This window comes from Mixophyes fleayi, chromosome 4 (assembly GCF_038048845.1).
Source record: "Mixophyes fleayi isolate aMixFle1 chromosome 4, aMixFle1.hap1, whole genome shotgun sequence".
NCBI lineage: Eukaryota > Metazoa > Chordata > Amphibia > Anura > Limnodynastidae > Mixophyes > Mixophyes fleayi.
The window spans coordinates 107,568,093-107,586,223 of NC_134405.1; positions in this window are offsets into that span (position 1 = coordinate 107,568,093).

The window sequence follows — 18,131 nt, forward strand, 5'->3', positions numbered from 1 at the left end:
GTATTTTATTTTATTTGCACAAGAGTTTGTTTAGGTACATACCTAAACAAAAACAGAGCAGTGCACATCACAGTATCAAATACTCAAGGTTATTATTAGTTCTGCATAGTAATTGCAGTTAAGTGGTTAATGGAATGCATTCATCTATTTGACACTTTGACTCAGAGGATCTATTCACTTCTTGATTACCCTCCACAGCACATTATCTCCTTGTCTCTATTTTTATCAAAACAGTGACATTTTCCTGACTGGATAGAACTGACTCAGCTACTAGTCACTTGTCATTTAACTACTTGTTACATGGCCTTTTTAACTGTCATCTTTATTCCACCATCTGTTGTGTTTCCATTTGTACCTTTAAACCTTCAATATGACAGAGGAATCGGTGTAACAGTGGAACATCAGATAATGCTTTCAGGACACACATTAATCTTAGAAACCAAACAGCCAAATGACAAAAAATGCATGCAGCATAGACCTAACTCACTACAAACTGAGTGTCAGAGCTTTGCCTGCAGGGGAAATTCTGGAGTTTCAGTGATAAGTGCTGTGTGCATGTCACTGGTAGAAAGTAACAGATGGTGTCCTGGAAGGAAGACCAGAGCATAGCTGGTACTGGCGGAATAAATGTGAGCAGCTTGTACAGGAATTTTTAATCTCATAGGCAGTCGCGTTTGTTCTTTAATAGGCCATCTTTGTGCGGGGTTCATTTTTATGAGAGAGGCAAAATTATAGTGAGATACCATATTTTAGTGCCCGACATTTAATGGGTATAACTGTAATCAGTGTTCACCAGATGCTTCCAATGGAAAGCAAGGCAGTGACTGAATTACATAGAAGTGTTAGAGGAGGTTACCCAGGGCCAAAGGTTATTGAGTATCCAGAGGTACCAGACACATATACCTTTTCTTCTATTTTTTCTGGTGCTCCGTTGTTGCCATAGTACCAGAGACAAGGTCCCCATGCACCACGATAGGGGTGATTGAAGTGCAATCACAGTTCGCTGGAGGCTATATTGTGGAAACACTTGTGCCTCCATTGTAGGTCTCTAGACTGTAGCTCTGCCTTGGTTTCTCACAATGTAAATGACAGCGTGTGCCAATGTCTTCGTATGGGTCACATGTAGAGGTCAGTAAGAAGCCAGCAGTGTGCAATCTCATGTCACAGCTTTAGTCTCCAGCAGTGTTTGATTCCATTTAATTTCATTCAGTTGATTTGATGAAGTTCAATTAATTTAATAAATGTTTTATGGTGAGACACTGAGCAAAAATCAACTTAACCACTCTTTATCTTTCACTGTAAAGTATTCTACATATTACGTGGCTCATGTAGATGTAACATCCGTTTCCCAGATGCGACTATGTAAGAGGTGTTTGTAGTAGAATTGTAACGCTCACCGTTATCCTTCCCATGCAGTGTCTCACCTTAGTCAGAATCACATGGCATCTTCATTGGGTAATGTCTAAGGTTAGGTACACACTGAAGAATTTTCCGACCGACATGTTATCTACAACGACTTTACCTTTAACCTAAGGTCCGAACGCTAGGACAATTAATGCGTACACACTAGTCATGTTTTAGATGATTAACGAAAGACTGACTGTCTGGGCAGCGACTTTTCACAGCCATATTGTCGTGAGCAAAGATTAAAATTTTGTACACACTGAAACGACTTATGAGGTCCATGTAACCATATACCCAAGAAATTTAAATAAAGGGTAGAGAATATTCAATAGTACCCACTCCAAACCTCATAAAAAGTCGAAAAACTTTGTTTTTTTTACAACACTACACTGACAAAGTTTCTAATTAAAATGGCAGATATATGCTGTACGCATTAATATGATAGACAACTGCTATTGCTTTACCGCTAGAAGCACCTAATTACCAAATGAGTGGCGTGCGGACACCACACCACGTGGAACTGGTACAGGCATCAGAAATTAACCTACACACGCCCCCAAAGGAGTTGGAGCTCAAGGAACTATCGGCAGTTGCTTGTGGATTGATAGGAAACTTATACACGCTACATGATCGTTAGGTGGATCGGTCGCAAAATATTAAGCAGTACAACCAGCCAAATGAGCCGAACTTTGGAACGACTTTGCCTGCCTCCTATAACCTCATACACACAAATCAAGTAGCGCTGCTTCAAGCTGGTCTTTAAAAGCCACACTGGCACGTTTATTTCTAAAGCTTGAGAACCACTAAATGTTTAAACTTTTATAACAAATATATACTTTTCAAAAGATCAATAACAAAACAGCAATATATATGAATAGTATCTTATACTATAGAGAGTGTCTCTCATTTTCCCGCCTTCTAGGACGCATTAAGTGACTATTAACATATTAACTAAGATATACCTCAGGCCACTTATCACTATATTCACAGACTGCCTACTAGTTGATAATAGAATTCTACAGTATCAGACAGTAATGCAGAAATAAATGCCTAAATCTTTGGCATCCTGTAGCATAAAAGGCACAGATCCTTGCACACCTGATCCAAGACTTTAGGAACGTTTATGCAATTCAGATGAATAAAGAAATAACACAGCTCACTTGAATCACTAGACTTGGCAGAGTATTAAAAAATAGCAGTAGTAAGACACAATTTGCAGAATATTTCCTCCAGAAAGAAATATATTTCTTGCAAATACAACATCCAATGCTCCTTCGGCCTAACTTGATAATTCTCAAAATTATGTTTGAAACTGGTGCAATCAAAATGGTGCCTGCTCCCTCTTTTAGCAGTAATGATGATACTCTACCACATTCTTTCTTCTCCTGTATCTCCCAGAGTATGTCACATTTTAAACTTTCCATTTACTCACTGAAATGCTTCAGCTTTGCATTTAACAAGTTATTTCTCCTAGATATCTCAGTACCAGAATCCCTGTCTCTCCCCGCACTATTACCCTTGAAACTAAAACACAGCCCTGCCAAAGGTTTATAAATTAATATCTTTGAGTCTCCCCACCAATTCCCTGTCTAACTTAACTGTAGGAACAAATCTCATTCCAGGAAATAGGCAGATCAATAAATAATCAGTACTTATCCAAAAATTCTTCAACTGTCGCTTTCAGCACGGCTTCTCTCAGAAATGGTGCCTGTCAATCTGACCCACTCTTCTGCAAACAGCCGGTTTTTCACACTCCATAAATTCTCCTCGTGTCCCTTCTTCTCTTGGACTGTGCTTTCAAATAATGAACCCGATTACGGGTTCCAAAGAACAGCTTTCTTCAATTCTCCCTCTCTTAATGGCTCCGGTTTCTGGCTCCCAGCTTCCCTCACACAACCTCACTTCAGCTCTCTAGCTCCTCATTCCTCTGCTTTCCAGTCTTCGCACACAGTTTTCCCGCCCCTGTCAGCCTATTCATGTCTCTCTGAACTCAGTCCAACCGCAAGGCAGTCTTCGGCGCAACAGAGCAGTCTTCCTGTGTTCTGTTTCACATGCGCTGCCTGTCACAGGCGCTCCATAGAGATGCATGCAAATTCCATTTTCCATGTATAATACACTTTTTTACTTCTGTGCATGCCCACAAAGCACCAACTATGTTTGTGGTCATATGTAGACTGAATCGCATCTTGCGCTTACAGCTATTTGCACTTGTACGATTATGAATGACGAGGCAGGTGGAAGGAAGGGTTGTGTAAGGGCAAGTTGGAATAAATTTGACTTCTGTAGACTGAGACTCAGATACATACGCGCCTGTCAGGAGACGAGAAACTTGCAGGTGCTCGATCACTTGTGTAAGTTAGGAACTGATAGTGATGACCACAGATTAGGTGCGTTTAGCTCAGTCATGTAAGATGTGTCTTTTTGTGGGATTCAATTTCTGTCTGCTTTTTGAGACGTAAACTGCTTCCAACTCTACATGAGGCCCTAAATATATACGTGTGTGTACGTGTGTTTTGTGTGAGTCAGGGCATAAGATTTATACAGATCATCTTAGATCAAGACAGAAATATGCTTAATATCTAAAAAGTGGCGATATACATTGAGTCAGGTAAGCTCTTAGTAACCTCTAACCTTTAGGCTTGTGCTGCAATAGGACCAACCATACAGTTAGGGAACCTATCTGTTCAGTTAGAGTGGCATTACCAGGTCAAGAACCTATTAGTGCTAAGATGTTTCTGCTAAAATGTTTCATTTAAGTCCATGAAACTGTGAGAATCCAGCTGGCTCTTTATTGTAAAATATAGTACCTGCAATTGACTGTCTATTCCAAATTATTCCTATTCTCATAAAAAGTATAAAATTCAACTATGCACACAGGAGCACTGTCCACACCCAAGAGTTGAGACCCACTGTTGCAGATTGCGGTTCTTTCATACACTGTCCATAGGCACAAACTGGGAATTCTACTTCTATTAAGTCAGCATACTGCCAGAACACATATTGCATGTAACACCAACATGAGAAGAAACTAAAATATTATTTCTACAACAGACGTTATTACTTAGTAACATACACTGGAGTTCTGTGGTAACACTTACTCAGTAGTACATAGCACACTATGCTGTTGGGAGGCTTTGAGGAAAAAACTGGGATGAAGAACAAGGTTTTGTCTATGCTTTAACTAATGTTAATTGACAATGCCCTTAAGAATAAAGAGAGCATATTGTTGTCTATGTAACCAACCTTCTCACATAAGATTCTGCTAATGCTATTTCCTGTTTTCATAACACTTTTCAGTATCAAATGTAGCTATTTAAAAAGTAACAATTGTAATAATGAATTAAAGAGCAGTGAGAACCATTTAGCAAACACTTGGGATGATGCAGTTCACAAATTAATAGCTTAATATAATTTGTAAGCCACAAATGAGTATAGACATTGCAATAACACAACATGTAATTAGAATTAGTAGTAATTTACTGTCCTGGGTCAATCCTGAAATATTTTTGTATAGCTGTATTTAAAAATGACTAGTTTTATTACTAAATGACAATAATTTAATGAACGTAATTTTCCTTGAGTTTTGCAATGCAGTGAGCACATGCTAATGATACTTTTCACTCTTCTGTAGATAAGCTACATATTTTAGAAAGAAAATTACAACAAACTGAAATTAGACGTGCAATACAATTCACACTTTCAGGAAGCTGGTGGAAAAAGCTTTACTGATTTTTCAGAGGGCTAACTTAAGGGCACATTAAAAATGCATAAGATGTCTGACTTCTTTCCATTATTTTCATTAGTGATAACTCTTCAATTTACATATTTTGAAAACAACATTGAGAATAACAAAATAAAAAGTAAATGTGAATATGTTTCAAGGTTAAAAATTAGCAATATATTTTTTTAAATAAAGAGAGTATTAGGTTCAGATTTTAAAGATGACATTTTATGTCCATCATTTTAATAAACATCTTCTTTACCACCCTATTAATTAATGAAAGCTCTCACTCTCACTGTGTGTATGTATATTGCATTGGGTTTTGAGTATGTATATGGCACTGTGTGTTTGTTTACTGCTTTTGGTTCTGTGTATGTGTATGGCATTGCATGTTTGTATATATGACATTTTGTGTGCATATATACCGTATTTTTCGCTCCATAAGACGCACCTGACTATAAAACGCACCTAGTTTTTAGAGGAGGAAAACAGGAAAAAAAGTATTCTGAACCAAATAGTGTAATAAAAGATTTAATAAACTGTAACAGAATAACAATTGAACCATGTAAAGTGAACAACAGTCAACAGTGGCATTAAGAACCATTATCACTGTCATTAACAAATGGAGAGACTTAAAGGTTTGAGCACTCTAGTTTTATGGAAACCCCAAGAACTCATCATCGCTAGAGTCAGAATTTAGGAAGCTCATTTGCTCACAATCACTGACATCACTTTCTTCGCTGTCTTCATATAAAATACCGTCTTCACTTCCATCTAAGGCATTGCTAATGCCACATTTTTTGAAAGACTGTACAACGATCTCCTCCTTCACTGAGTCCCATGATGTTTTCACCCATTCACAAACTTGAGTGATGGTGGGCCTCTTCATTCGTCCAGTAGATGTCAGATCATGATTACCAGCAGCCATCCATTTGTTCCACTCTTCTCTCATTAAGACCTTAAATGGCTTGTTGATGGAAACATCAAGAGGTTGCAACTGGCTGGTAAGACCTCCGGGAATTACAGCTAGATGAGTCTTCACTTCTTTGAAGCACTTTTTCGTTGGTTCGCTAATATGTGCTCTAAACTGGTCAAGCACTAATAAGGCAGGTTTTTTCAGAAGTCCTCCAGGACGTTTGGACCACACCTTTTCAACCCATATTCTCATTCTCTTTTCATCCATCCATCCATCCTTTCTCATGTACATGTACAACAACTCCTCTCACTTCTTTTGGAAATGTTTTCCTTTTGAAAATCAACATGGGTGGCAATTTGGTGCCATCGGCACAGCAGGACAACACACATGTGTAATGGGTCTTCTCATGCCCTGTAGTTTTCACAGTGATGGTTTTGGCACTCTTCAGATCTACAGTCCTATTAGATGGCACATCAAAGGTTAGCGGGACTTCATCCATATTCCCAATCTGGCCAATTTCAAAGCCATTTTTCTTTCTAGCATCAATAACAAATTTATGAAAGGACAGAATTTTAGATTCAAATTCTTTTGGCATTTTTTGCGCAATTCTAGTTTTGGTCCGAATAGCAAGACCATATCGCTTCATAAATCTGTAGCACCATGATGGTGATCCTGTAAAATCCTGAATGCCTTTCTCTATAGAAATGCGTTTCGCTTCAAATATGATCATTTTTGTCGAGACACAGAAGCCATTATTCCGGTGACGTATGATCCATTCTTTCAGGTCCACCTCCAACTGTGGCCACTTTGCAGCATGCCCACCGAAAGTGTGCTTACTTTTATCTACTTTTTGCAGCTGATCCTCCTGTTTCCTCCACTCTCTAATAATTTTTTCAGTTGGAGGAGGCCCAAAATGTCTCTCCTCTGCTCTGTTTCCATGCTCCTTAGCATATTTTACTACCTCTAGTTTAAAAGGAATTTTATATGCTAGCCTTTTCTGCTTTATCATTCTTGCACTGGTAGAATGAAGTACTGTAGTATTTTTCTGCAAGACATGAAGGAACTGTCAGCATCATTTCTTCAATGTTTACCATTGAGCACTAACCATTTGCCTGCGCATTATCACTGACCAATAACCTGCACTAACCTGCACTGAGCATTGTCTTATGGTAAATCAATGACAACAACAATCAGCCATATTAAAATTATCATTTTAGACAAATACACAGGCAATACTGTGTGCATTAATGTTAGGTGCACACAGTTCTGTCTTCACGAGCAATACATGGTGAAGCGGGACATACAGTAACTCCCAACTGTCCTGAGCTAAACAGTCACCTAAATTCGGGAATGTTCCACCAGATTCAGGACAGTTGGCAGACTGTCCTGCTCTCTCCTACCTGTTCTTGTCAGTGTCAACTTGGGGTGTGCACCAGCCACTTTTTTGGTGTTTTGGGTTTTGGGTTCTGATTAGCTTGAGGTTTTGGGTTCTGGTTTGTTTTGCCAAAACACCCCACAAAAGGTTTTGGTTCTGATTTTGGGTTTTGGGTTCTGATTTTTTTTTAAAAAAAGCATGAAAAGTGCTAAAATCCATATTTATTTATTTTTTTCACTCCTACACTATTATTAACCTCAATAACATTCATTTCCACTAATTTCCAGTGTATTCTGAACACCTCACACCTCACAATATTGTTTTTAGTCCAAAAGGTTGCACCGAGGTAGCTGGATGTCTAAGCTAAGTGACACAAGTGGGCGGCACAAACACGTGGCCCATCTAGGAGTGGCACTGCAGTGGCAGACAGGATGGCAGTTTGCAAGAGTTTGCTAATGATGCAAGATGGAATTGTCCTTGGGCCCTCCCACCCACCCTGATGTTGTTGAAATAGGACATTCGCACTTTAACAAACCAATCAGGAACAGTGAACATAGTTTAATCTCTGGTACTAATATTTCTGGACTGCAGGAACAGTGAACGTAGTTTAATCTCTGGTACTAATATTTCTGGACTGCAGGAACGGTGAACGTATTTATATATTGCAGTAGTAATATTTCTGGACTGCAGGAACAGTGAACGTAGTTTAATCTCTGGTACTAATATTTCTGGACTGCAGGAACAGTGAACGTAGTTTAATCTCTGGTACTAATATTTCTGGACTGCAGGAACGGTGAACGTATTTATATATTGCAGTACTAATATTTCTGGACTGCAGGAACAGTGAACGTATTTATATATTGCAGTACTAATATTTCTGGACTGCAGGAACAGTGAACGTATTTATATATTGCAGTAGAATTTTTTTTATACTTTTTCAATAATTTTTTTATATTTTCTTTTAATTATTTTTGTATAATTTTTTATATTTTTTAAAATTATTTTTGTAGAATTTTTTTAACATTTTTTTTTTCTTTTTTTATGATTTTTAAATAATTTTAAAATAACAAATGAATGAACTTAGCAGAACATGCACAGGACACAGCACCACTGGACTCAGCAGGACAGAGCACAGGACAAAAGCACCACTGGACTGATCAGCAGGACAGAGCACAGGACAAAGTAACCACTGGATTAAGCAGGACAGAGTGACAGGACACAGCAGCACCACTACAATACAACCTCCCTCTTCCCTGATCTGAGCCCGACTGAAGATGGCGGCTGCAAGCGAGGAATTTATAGAAACCGAGTCTCGCGAGATCCGACGCAGGGTTTTGGCGTCATAGCCTCGGTTTCATTTTTTTACCGCTGGAAGTACCCGAACAGTGCTCTGATCCCCTCGGATCCGCACTGTTCGGGTGGGCTCGGATTAGCGCAATCCGAGCCCGCTCATCTCTAGTGTCAACACTTGTGTCTGCTAGTTTCTTTTGCTCATTTGCCGCTTGTCTGGATCATGCAATATTGGAGGCCCTATTTGGAGAAAAAAATGGGTCATAGGCCCCACTATTAAATTAAGGTACCGTAAATTGCCCCATCATCACAACACAAATAAAATAGCACACACACACAAAGTACACTGGACCCCACTCTCACTCACCAACACACACACACTATATTAACACACTGATCCCCACTCTTAGACACACATGCTATGTTAGCACACTGGCACAAACACTGTAGCCTCCAGCACACACACTGTAGCCTCCAGCACCCACACAGTAGCCTCCAGCACCCACACTGTAGCCTTTAGCACCCACACTGTAGCCTCTAGCACCCACACTGTAGCTTCCAGCACCCACACTGTAGCCTCCAGCACCCACACTGTAGCCTCCAGCACCCACACTGTAGCCTCCAGCACCCACACTGTAGCATTTAGGACACACACTGTAGCCTTTAGCACCCACACTGTAGCCTCCAGCACACACACTGTAGCCTCCAGCACCCACACTGTAGCCTCCAGCACCCACACTGTAGCCTTTAGCACCCACACTGTAGCCTCTAGCACCCACACTGTAGCTTCCAGCACCCACACTGTAGCCTCCAGCACCCACACTGTAGCCTCCAGCACCCACACTGTAGCCTCCAGCACCCACACTGTAGCCTCCAGCACCCACACTGTAGCATTTAGGACACACACTGTAGCCTTTAGCACCCACACTGTAGCCTCCAGCACACACACTGTAGCCTCCAGCACCCACACTGTAGCTTCCAGCACCCACACTGTAGCCTCCAGCACCCACACTGTAGCCTCCAGCACCCACACTGTAGCCTCCAGCACCCACACTGTAGCATTTAGGACACACACTGTAGCCTTTAGCACCCACACTGTAGCCTCCAGCACACACACTGTAGCCTTTAGCACCCACACTGTAGCCTTTAGCACCCACACTGTAGCATTTAGGACACATGCTGTAGCCTTTAGCACACACGCTGTAGCCTTTAGCACCCACACTGTAGCCTTTACCACACACACTGTAGCCTTTAGCACCCACACTGTAGCCTTTAGCACCCACACTGTAGCCTTTAGCACACACACTGTAGCATTTAACACCCACACTGTAGCATTTAGCACCCACACTGTAGCATTTAGCACCCACACTGTAGCATTTAGCACACACACTAGCCTCCAGGACTCCCAGCCTCCCATAACTTACCTTATTCCTTCCGTGCGATGTCTTCAGCACTTCTCACATGGGACGGCATCTGTCATGTGGTGCACGTCCCATGTGATAGCTGGGCTCTCACTGATAGGAGGGGGGACGGACGGATCTGCAGGAGCGCTCACAACCACCACCGGCACTTTTCTCTCCAGCCCGGAGGACATCTGGAGGACATCTGCATCAGCCCGCTGGACCGGCTGGAGCCGCTGGACCCGCTGGAGCCGCTGGACCCACTACTGTAAGTTTGCCCACTCTCCTTCGCTCCATAAGACGCACACACTTTCCCCCCACTTTTTTGGGGGGGGAAAAGTGCATCTTATGGAGCGAAAAATACGGTACATTGTGGGTGCTGGAGGGCTGGTGAAATAATACACAATGCTGATAATGACTATCAGCAGCACTATCTAGCTGCTTCTGATTGGCTGATTGTATTAGTGTCACAACTATATTATGTAGATTTGTGGCCGTCTATTCACATCACTTAATTGACATTTCTATTTGGACTACTGCAGGAATTTGTAAGCAGGAATTTGTACGTGTTTGTAATTACATTTACTAATACATTTACATTTACTATTAACTATCAAGACAATATCCTCTCTTGTGTATATGACACTTTATTATTTGGGTAATGCACATTTAGCATTTACTACTAACACTGTCATGCAGCAGCTCTATGTTGTGCAGGTGTACACACTTCTATGCCTGATGGATGCCTGGGGCAAGAGCTGGACGTATCTTGTGCTTTCGATTCAACATAAACACTGAAATAAACTTTTTTGTGTACAATGTGCAAATGTATCCAACTCTAAATTAGCACCAGAATTCTTGTAGAAATTGAAATACTTTGTAATGTTAACAAATATGTTTGTCTTTTCAGTTTCTATTCTGCAAAACAAATACTCAAATTTATCTTTTGGCACAGCAAGCTAGTATGAATGGTGATCTTCTTTTTATGGTTTAGGAACAATAATATAATTCATATCGGTGAACTGACGATTTTCCTGTTCCGGAGTACATGGATGGACCTATTTTTGCCGAATTCTGACATTGATATGCAAGTCTTACCATGGTAGCCAGGGAATATCTCTGCAGATTGACTTGTTAGGGCCAATCACAGTCACATGACTGATATACATAGCCCAGATTGAGCATAGGAAGGCATGTTCTCAGTGATGGTACATACATAACCAAAAGACCTATATGTAAAGTTAAAAAGAATTGGAGTGCATAATGTTACAACAAAGTGTTTAAAAAATGTGTACCAATAGTGGTCATACAGGACATAATCCAGTCCGTTCGCGAATTCACTAAATGACCCATATGTGTGCAATTTGTAGGACAGCCACACTTTATAATTTAGAAATGTGCTCCAGCAAGAACATACATGTTCTAAATGACTTTGAATTCTTGTTAGAAGTCACAGAATATGTTTATTTAGGGGGACACTTGTCCTTATATGACAACTGTGAAAAAGTGGAGAACCAAGAAAGCCCAGTATAACCAACCCCCCTCCTCCAGCAAAGCAAACAAACAAGCAAAATTCACAATTTTAGGTTAAAGCAATTATACTTAACCAATCCACTCCATTAAATGGCTAAAGAAATGCATTCTCATTAAACAGTAAAGGAAAGCTTAACTTACGTTCAAAATCAATGTAACTTTACAGAATTTATCTTTTTAAACAAACCAATGGAATGTGTGACTAATGTAACATTTAAACACATCTAAAGAGACAATGGAAGCTCTTGCAATTACATTTTTTATTACTATAAAAGCTTTTCTTATCACACAAGTAAATGAAGAAAATATGGAAGGAAAGATATAGGTTTGTGCGGGCAGGTCACATCCTGAGAAATTACGTCCTAATTAGACTATGCAAATCACTTTGCGTGTTTTGTGTTTTATGAATAAAGTACCCTGGATATTGCCTTGTTATAGAGCACTTTTCATTTTGAATTTTACAGTTTTATCTCTTCTGCATATGACTACAGTCATAAATTAGTATTACGTTTTCATCCATAATTGCCTTTTCTACAACCACCATTCATGTTTCTTCTGCATATAACAGACGAAACAAATATAGACACTCTTAACTCTTTAAATATGACATTGTATTTTTACTTTGTTAAACCAGCTTGGTGGGAGTAAAAAAGAGGTGGGATTACTGTGTATTATGAAATTCTAAGAACATTTTAGGACATTTCAATTAATTAAGTTGATTTATGATTTATAAAAATAAGCAGAATTTTAAGTAGTTACCAGAAGAAGTAACATTTAAGTGTGCTCATCAGTTACACACAATGGGATGAATGCATTCAAAATGTTCACGGAAAATCTGTGTGACAAAAATCATCAACATTCATTATCTACATTTATTTATGACTCATTTACATGTTTTTTCTTAGTTACACATATCTTAAGATATGTGCGACTCAGCATATTATGATAAATGTTTCAGCTGCATGAATATATTGTTAAAGCGTATGACTCAATTTAAGCATATCATGATATATATACAAGGCATACTTGAGATGGTGAATGGCATTTTAATATGTAAAAAAGAATGAAATAAATAACTAAACAGTGTACTCTGCCCAAAAGTGATCATGCACCAGCGCTCATAGACTGGGCTGCTGCTATTGCGGGATCAGGAACAATGTGGAACCCACTCCACACACAAAAACTACAAATATGTTAACACATTATTCTGCTCTAATCGCAAGGAGTCATGAGGGTAAGATGTGACTGAATCTGCACATGGACGTATCATCATCATCATCATTTATTTATATAGCGCCACTAATTCCACAGCGCTGTACAGAGAACTCATTCACATCAGTCCCTGCCCCTTTGGAGCTTACAGTCTAAATTCCCTACTATAGACACTCACAGACAGATAGAGAGAGAGAGACTAGGGTCAATTTTTGATTGCAGCCAATTAACCTAGCAGTATGTTTTTGGAGTGTGGGAGGAAACCGGAGCACCTGGAGGAAACCCATGCAAACACAGGGAGAACATACAAACTCCACACAGATAAGGCCATGGTCGGGAATTGAACTCATGACCCCAGTGCTGAGAGGCAGATGTGCTAACCACTAGGCCACTGTGCTGCCCACGTATGTGTACACATATGATTTTCACTAAAGAAACAGACCTAAGCCCAACTCTGCTTCAGGTAAAGTGAAAACAATCAATTGTATGGGATGAATGCAGTCTATAAATTCACTAGATACATGAAAGACACATCACTGAAAGGCAGAAACTAGGGATATTACTGAGAAGTTGGAAGTGAAAGCTCCTCTAAACAACAGCCGTCTTTCATTTACTGTCACTTCATCTCCTTGCTAAGGACAACAGTGATGATGAGTAAGCAGTGCAGAAAGTGAGTGGCAGTTTATGTAAGTGCTAGTATTCTGCTCAATACATAAAAGACCAGTGAGGGTGAAAATTATATTTCCTTTATTGAAAGGGTAATGATGAGTGCACACTCCGCATGGTGAATGACATTTGTCTGCCGATATGGATACATAAGGTTGAAGTCAAGGCAACATAACCATGCAACAGGAAAGTGCAGTCACCATGACCTCAGGTAAGGACAGAGGAAACAGAAACAGAGGGGATTGTGAGGGAGAAAATTATATTTTCTTTATTGATAAGTGAATTATAAAATGTTGTTATAACTTTAAATAATAAAGACCAGATATATTTCTGTTTGCATACTGGAATCTAAAGTCAACATCTAGATCAGTCATCGAGCTGTCAAGATAAGGAAACTTACCTTCATTACCATAAAATCTGAAGACTGGAAGAAGCCAACGCCTAGATCAGTCATCTGCTAAGCTAGATAAGGAAAACTCACCTTCATTGCCATATATGGACTTTAACAGCTACTAAGCTATGCTTTACATTTATTGTACAGCAGCCTAGTTCTGTGTATATATAAACGAGCAGCGCTGGAAAGCAGCCAGAGCTGACTCTGAAACATAACCACGTGTCTGAGTTTAATTTCATACTCTCCAATCGATTGCCAGATTGCTGTTATTGGGAAATTAGATTATCAAAGGATTATCAGAGGGGCACTAAGCCTCAGTACCCCAAAATTTACTGGGGCTCTGTCTGGGATCCCCAAAATAGCAGCCCAGCACTGACCAGATACCTCCTCAATCTTCAGGAACAGCAGACAAATCCGTATGGTGAGTAGTTGAAGTTTTGTGCATTTGCACCTCTCTACCCTATCTGCTCTTCCTGTAAGATATAAGGGGGGGGGGGGTCAGGTTCAGTTGGGGATGGTTAAATTGGGGATCTTAATTTTTCACTGAAACCTGTTTCCTAAAAATAATTAAATGTTTTGTGAGTTAAGTAGGGTGTGAAAAAGTGTATGTGTTTGTGTCAATACAGAATGTATATAAAAGGATATAAACAAATTACTTATTAGTTCGTCCTCGATAATCAAAGGCATTCCTCTGCATCTGCAACTGAGGCTTGACCTTGTCCTATGTAAGACGATTATCCCTGGGTTTGAGAGGTCACTATAAGAGATCCTTGGCTCCTGTAAAGACTGAAAGAAAACAAGATCAACACGGTAAAAGTGTTTGATTATGTTGCTTAAAAACAAAAAGTGGCAGCGAAAGTAAAAACTAAAATCTGTTGTCCAATGTCGCTGAATAATGAAAATATTGAAATTTTAGGATTTATTGCAAGATTAATTGTTGGAATAATAGCTATAATTTACGTTTTTTTTGTTTTTTTGGAATTCAGTGAGGGCATAGAGGGCATTAGGAGATTTCTATGGGGAGTATAAATGACAGAAAATAGTCTTAAATGTCCAGATAGTAAATGTGTCATAATTATCCAAAAGACAGCCTCAACACAAGTCAGTAAATTAATAGCGGTCACTGAACCTGACACTGACTGTTTAGTAACTTATGGGAGACTTAAAGAAGGTATTTATATTCCAACCATATATACAGCAGTGTTTGGAAGTTATACGTGTCCAGATTATCTGAAGACTCAGGTAGAACTGGGTTGGTGGCAGGTTTATCATTTCTTGCCTGAAAACATGAGATAGAATAGGGCCACTTACATGTCTTATGATAAATAAATTATCAGGAAAACATATACCCAAGTTTGTAAAATAATCAAAACAAAAAAGGATTTCATTCTAAAGGCATATAGCTTATATAGTCACTTCTTGTGCAAACTAAGGGCCGGCATTCCCATTACTGCAGAAATGGGGGCCCAGGGCAGTAAATGTATAATGGTACATGCATCATTTACTCCAGTGGAACTAGTAAAGAAATGAGAAGGTTTTGTGGCTATCAAGGGAATAAGTTATGTCTGTAGAAAGGCAGGGATGCCAGAAATAGGGTCCCTAGATCTCAGAAGATGGGAAACCTTTCAGAAAGAACTTAGTGTATGGATCACTAAGAACAAAAAGGAACATCAAGTGTCAGCATGGGAAAGGACATGTAAGAAAATAGAACAGGAACACACAGGAAAGAAAGAAATGCTAGACGATATTAAAGGACATACAAATGGGGAGTCATTTGTTGGCCCACCATCTTCCACTACACCCCCACCAGTCCCTCATGACAGTCCCTTAGGCAAAGCCTCAGAACAATTGTCCCCTAACAATCCATTCCTGTCACCAGTCAGATAGCCAAGTCTCAGAAAAAGGTTCACAAGAGAACAAGGAATGTGTCCAGCCTGTGGGTATTGTGTCCCAGAAGCATGTAGTACTTGTCCAAATTGTCAATTGAAAAAAATCCACAGTATGGCCACGTAGGTCACTCCAATGCACCCAAATGAAAAGTGATCCATAGGCAGGAACAATACCGCCCATGGGAACCTGGGGAAATGGCTAGTATAGTAAGGAAAGCTCCAGATTTACAGAAAGAACTCCTTGGTAGTACACAGGTATATGGAAAGATTGGTCACCAAATGGGCCACCACGTGGGCAGATTTAGAAGTCTGTAGATTGATTATAGGAATAGGCTATGTAAATGACATAGTCACGATGCCAGTGGGAAATGGGGTGGTAGCTGCCCCCACAGCAATGGAACATAGGACAGAGGATTCAGGTAACCTATTTTTGATTAGGTTAAGACGTTGGTGCCATGACCAGCAACAGAGGATACCAGCTGTCCCTGAGAGTAGACAAAGAATGGACCAGTTGGTGAAAGATTATTATGACCAGGTACACCAAGCCCACCTAGATAAGGGATTTCAGGAGGTAAATTCCACCCACCATGGTTACTGCGTACTCCCTTCTTTCAGGGACTAAAGGAGTCCCTGAGAAGTGAACTAATGATTAAAAAGCCAGAGGCCAGCACCATGAACGTAGCATCCTTGTTAGAAGTACTGAGGGCCATAGAAGACCAAAGAGAAGAAAAGAAAAGGAAAAGTCAGGAAAAATCCTCCAGGGTAACAGTCCATGTGGTTCAGGAAGCCCCTTAAACCAGAACTTATAATCAGAAAAAGAAACCTAGTAGTGAGGAGGCAAAAAGTAAGGGAATATGCTTTTTCTGTGGCAAACCTGGTCATATAAAGAGAGATTGCCCGAAATATAAGATTTGGCAACAGAAAAATGACCAGCAAAAATCCGAGGTCTCAGTATATGTGACCACCACCCACAAACCTCACCCATCGGAATCAGGCTACCCAGTGTCGGGCCCCCAGCAATCCATTATTAACACCACTGGGCCCACAGGAAAAATTCAGCTAAAATTACCTCAGGGGGAAATTATTGATTGCATAGTGCATAGTGGACACTGGAGCAAGACACACTGTATTAAGGGCCTCAGAGATAGCAAGAAAATATATGAGTAAAGTAAAAATTACAGGTACAGGTCTGTCAGAAAATGGGGTCAAGCTTAAACAGAGTGAACCTGTATTGATTAAACTACAGTATAAAGCTGGTGCCTGTACAATTCTTGACCTCAACAACCTGTCCAGTAAACTTATTGGGAGCTGATACATTATGAGCAATACATGCTAAAATAGTATACAATTAAGGACGAGTTCAAGTTACCTCCCTTAAAGAGGACCAAGGTTGTCAGCTACAAGCTGCCATATATTTGATTCAGAATATGCAGCCAGAAAAAGCAGACCTCGTACCTCTCTGGCTAAGTAGACATGTGTCACTAGAGGTATTGTCAGAAGGGAAGATTTATGTGGGACTATTAGCAGTACAGCCAATACACTTAAAGTTGAAACCAAATACAGTGACTGTTAAAACAGTATCCCCTATCCCAACAGCAAGAAGCAGCCATAACTAGGCAAATAGCGACATATGAACGGGATAGTGTACTCAGGGAATGTAGGTCCCCATGGAACACTCCCCTTTTTTCCGTGAAAAAGAAGGCAAACCTGGAAAGCCACAGGAATACAGAATAGTTCATGACGTTAGAGAAAATAATAAAAGGTTGGTGGTTGATTTACCTATCATGCCCAACCCTCATACCCTTCTTAATCAGATCCCTGCAGTGGAAAAATATTTCACAGTCATAGATTTGGCACATGCATTCTTTTCTGTCCCTTACAGAGGACAGTCAGTTATGTTTGACATTTACACACAAGGGGAAGCAGTACCATTGGACTAGGTTTCCACAGGGGGGAGCCACCTCACCCTCTGCATTTTTAGAACAACGAATCTCATACTAAAAGGGTAGAGGCCAAAATACCCAGCTACACAGTTACTTCAGTATGTAGATGATCTACTATTGTGTTGTCAGACTCTTGAAAAAAGTCAGTCAAAAACAATATCCCTAATTCATTTTTGTAGGAAACAACACTGTAAAGTTTCTGTAACAAAGATACAGACAGCTCAGAGTAAGATGATATTTTTGGGGCACTGCATTTCACAGGGGACCAGACATCTTACACAAGACAGGGTACAAGCAAGTCAACAGGTAAAACCACCACAGAACACCAAAGAATTGAGAGCATTTTTAGTTTTGGTGGTTTATTGCAGAGAATGGATTGTCGGGGCAT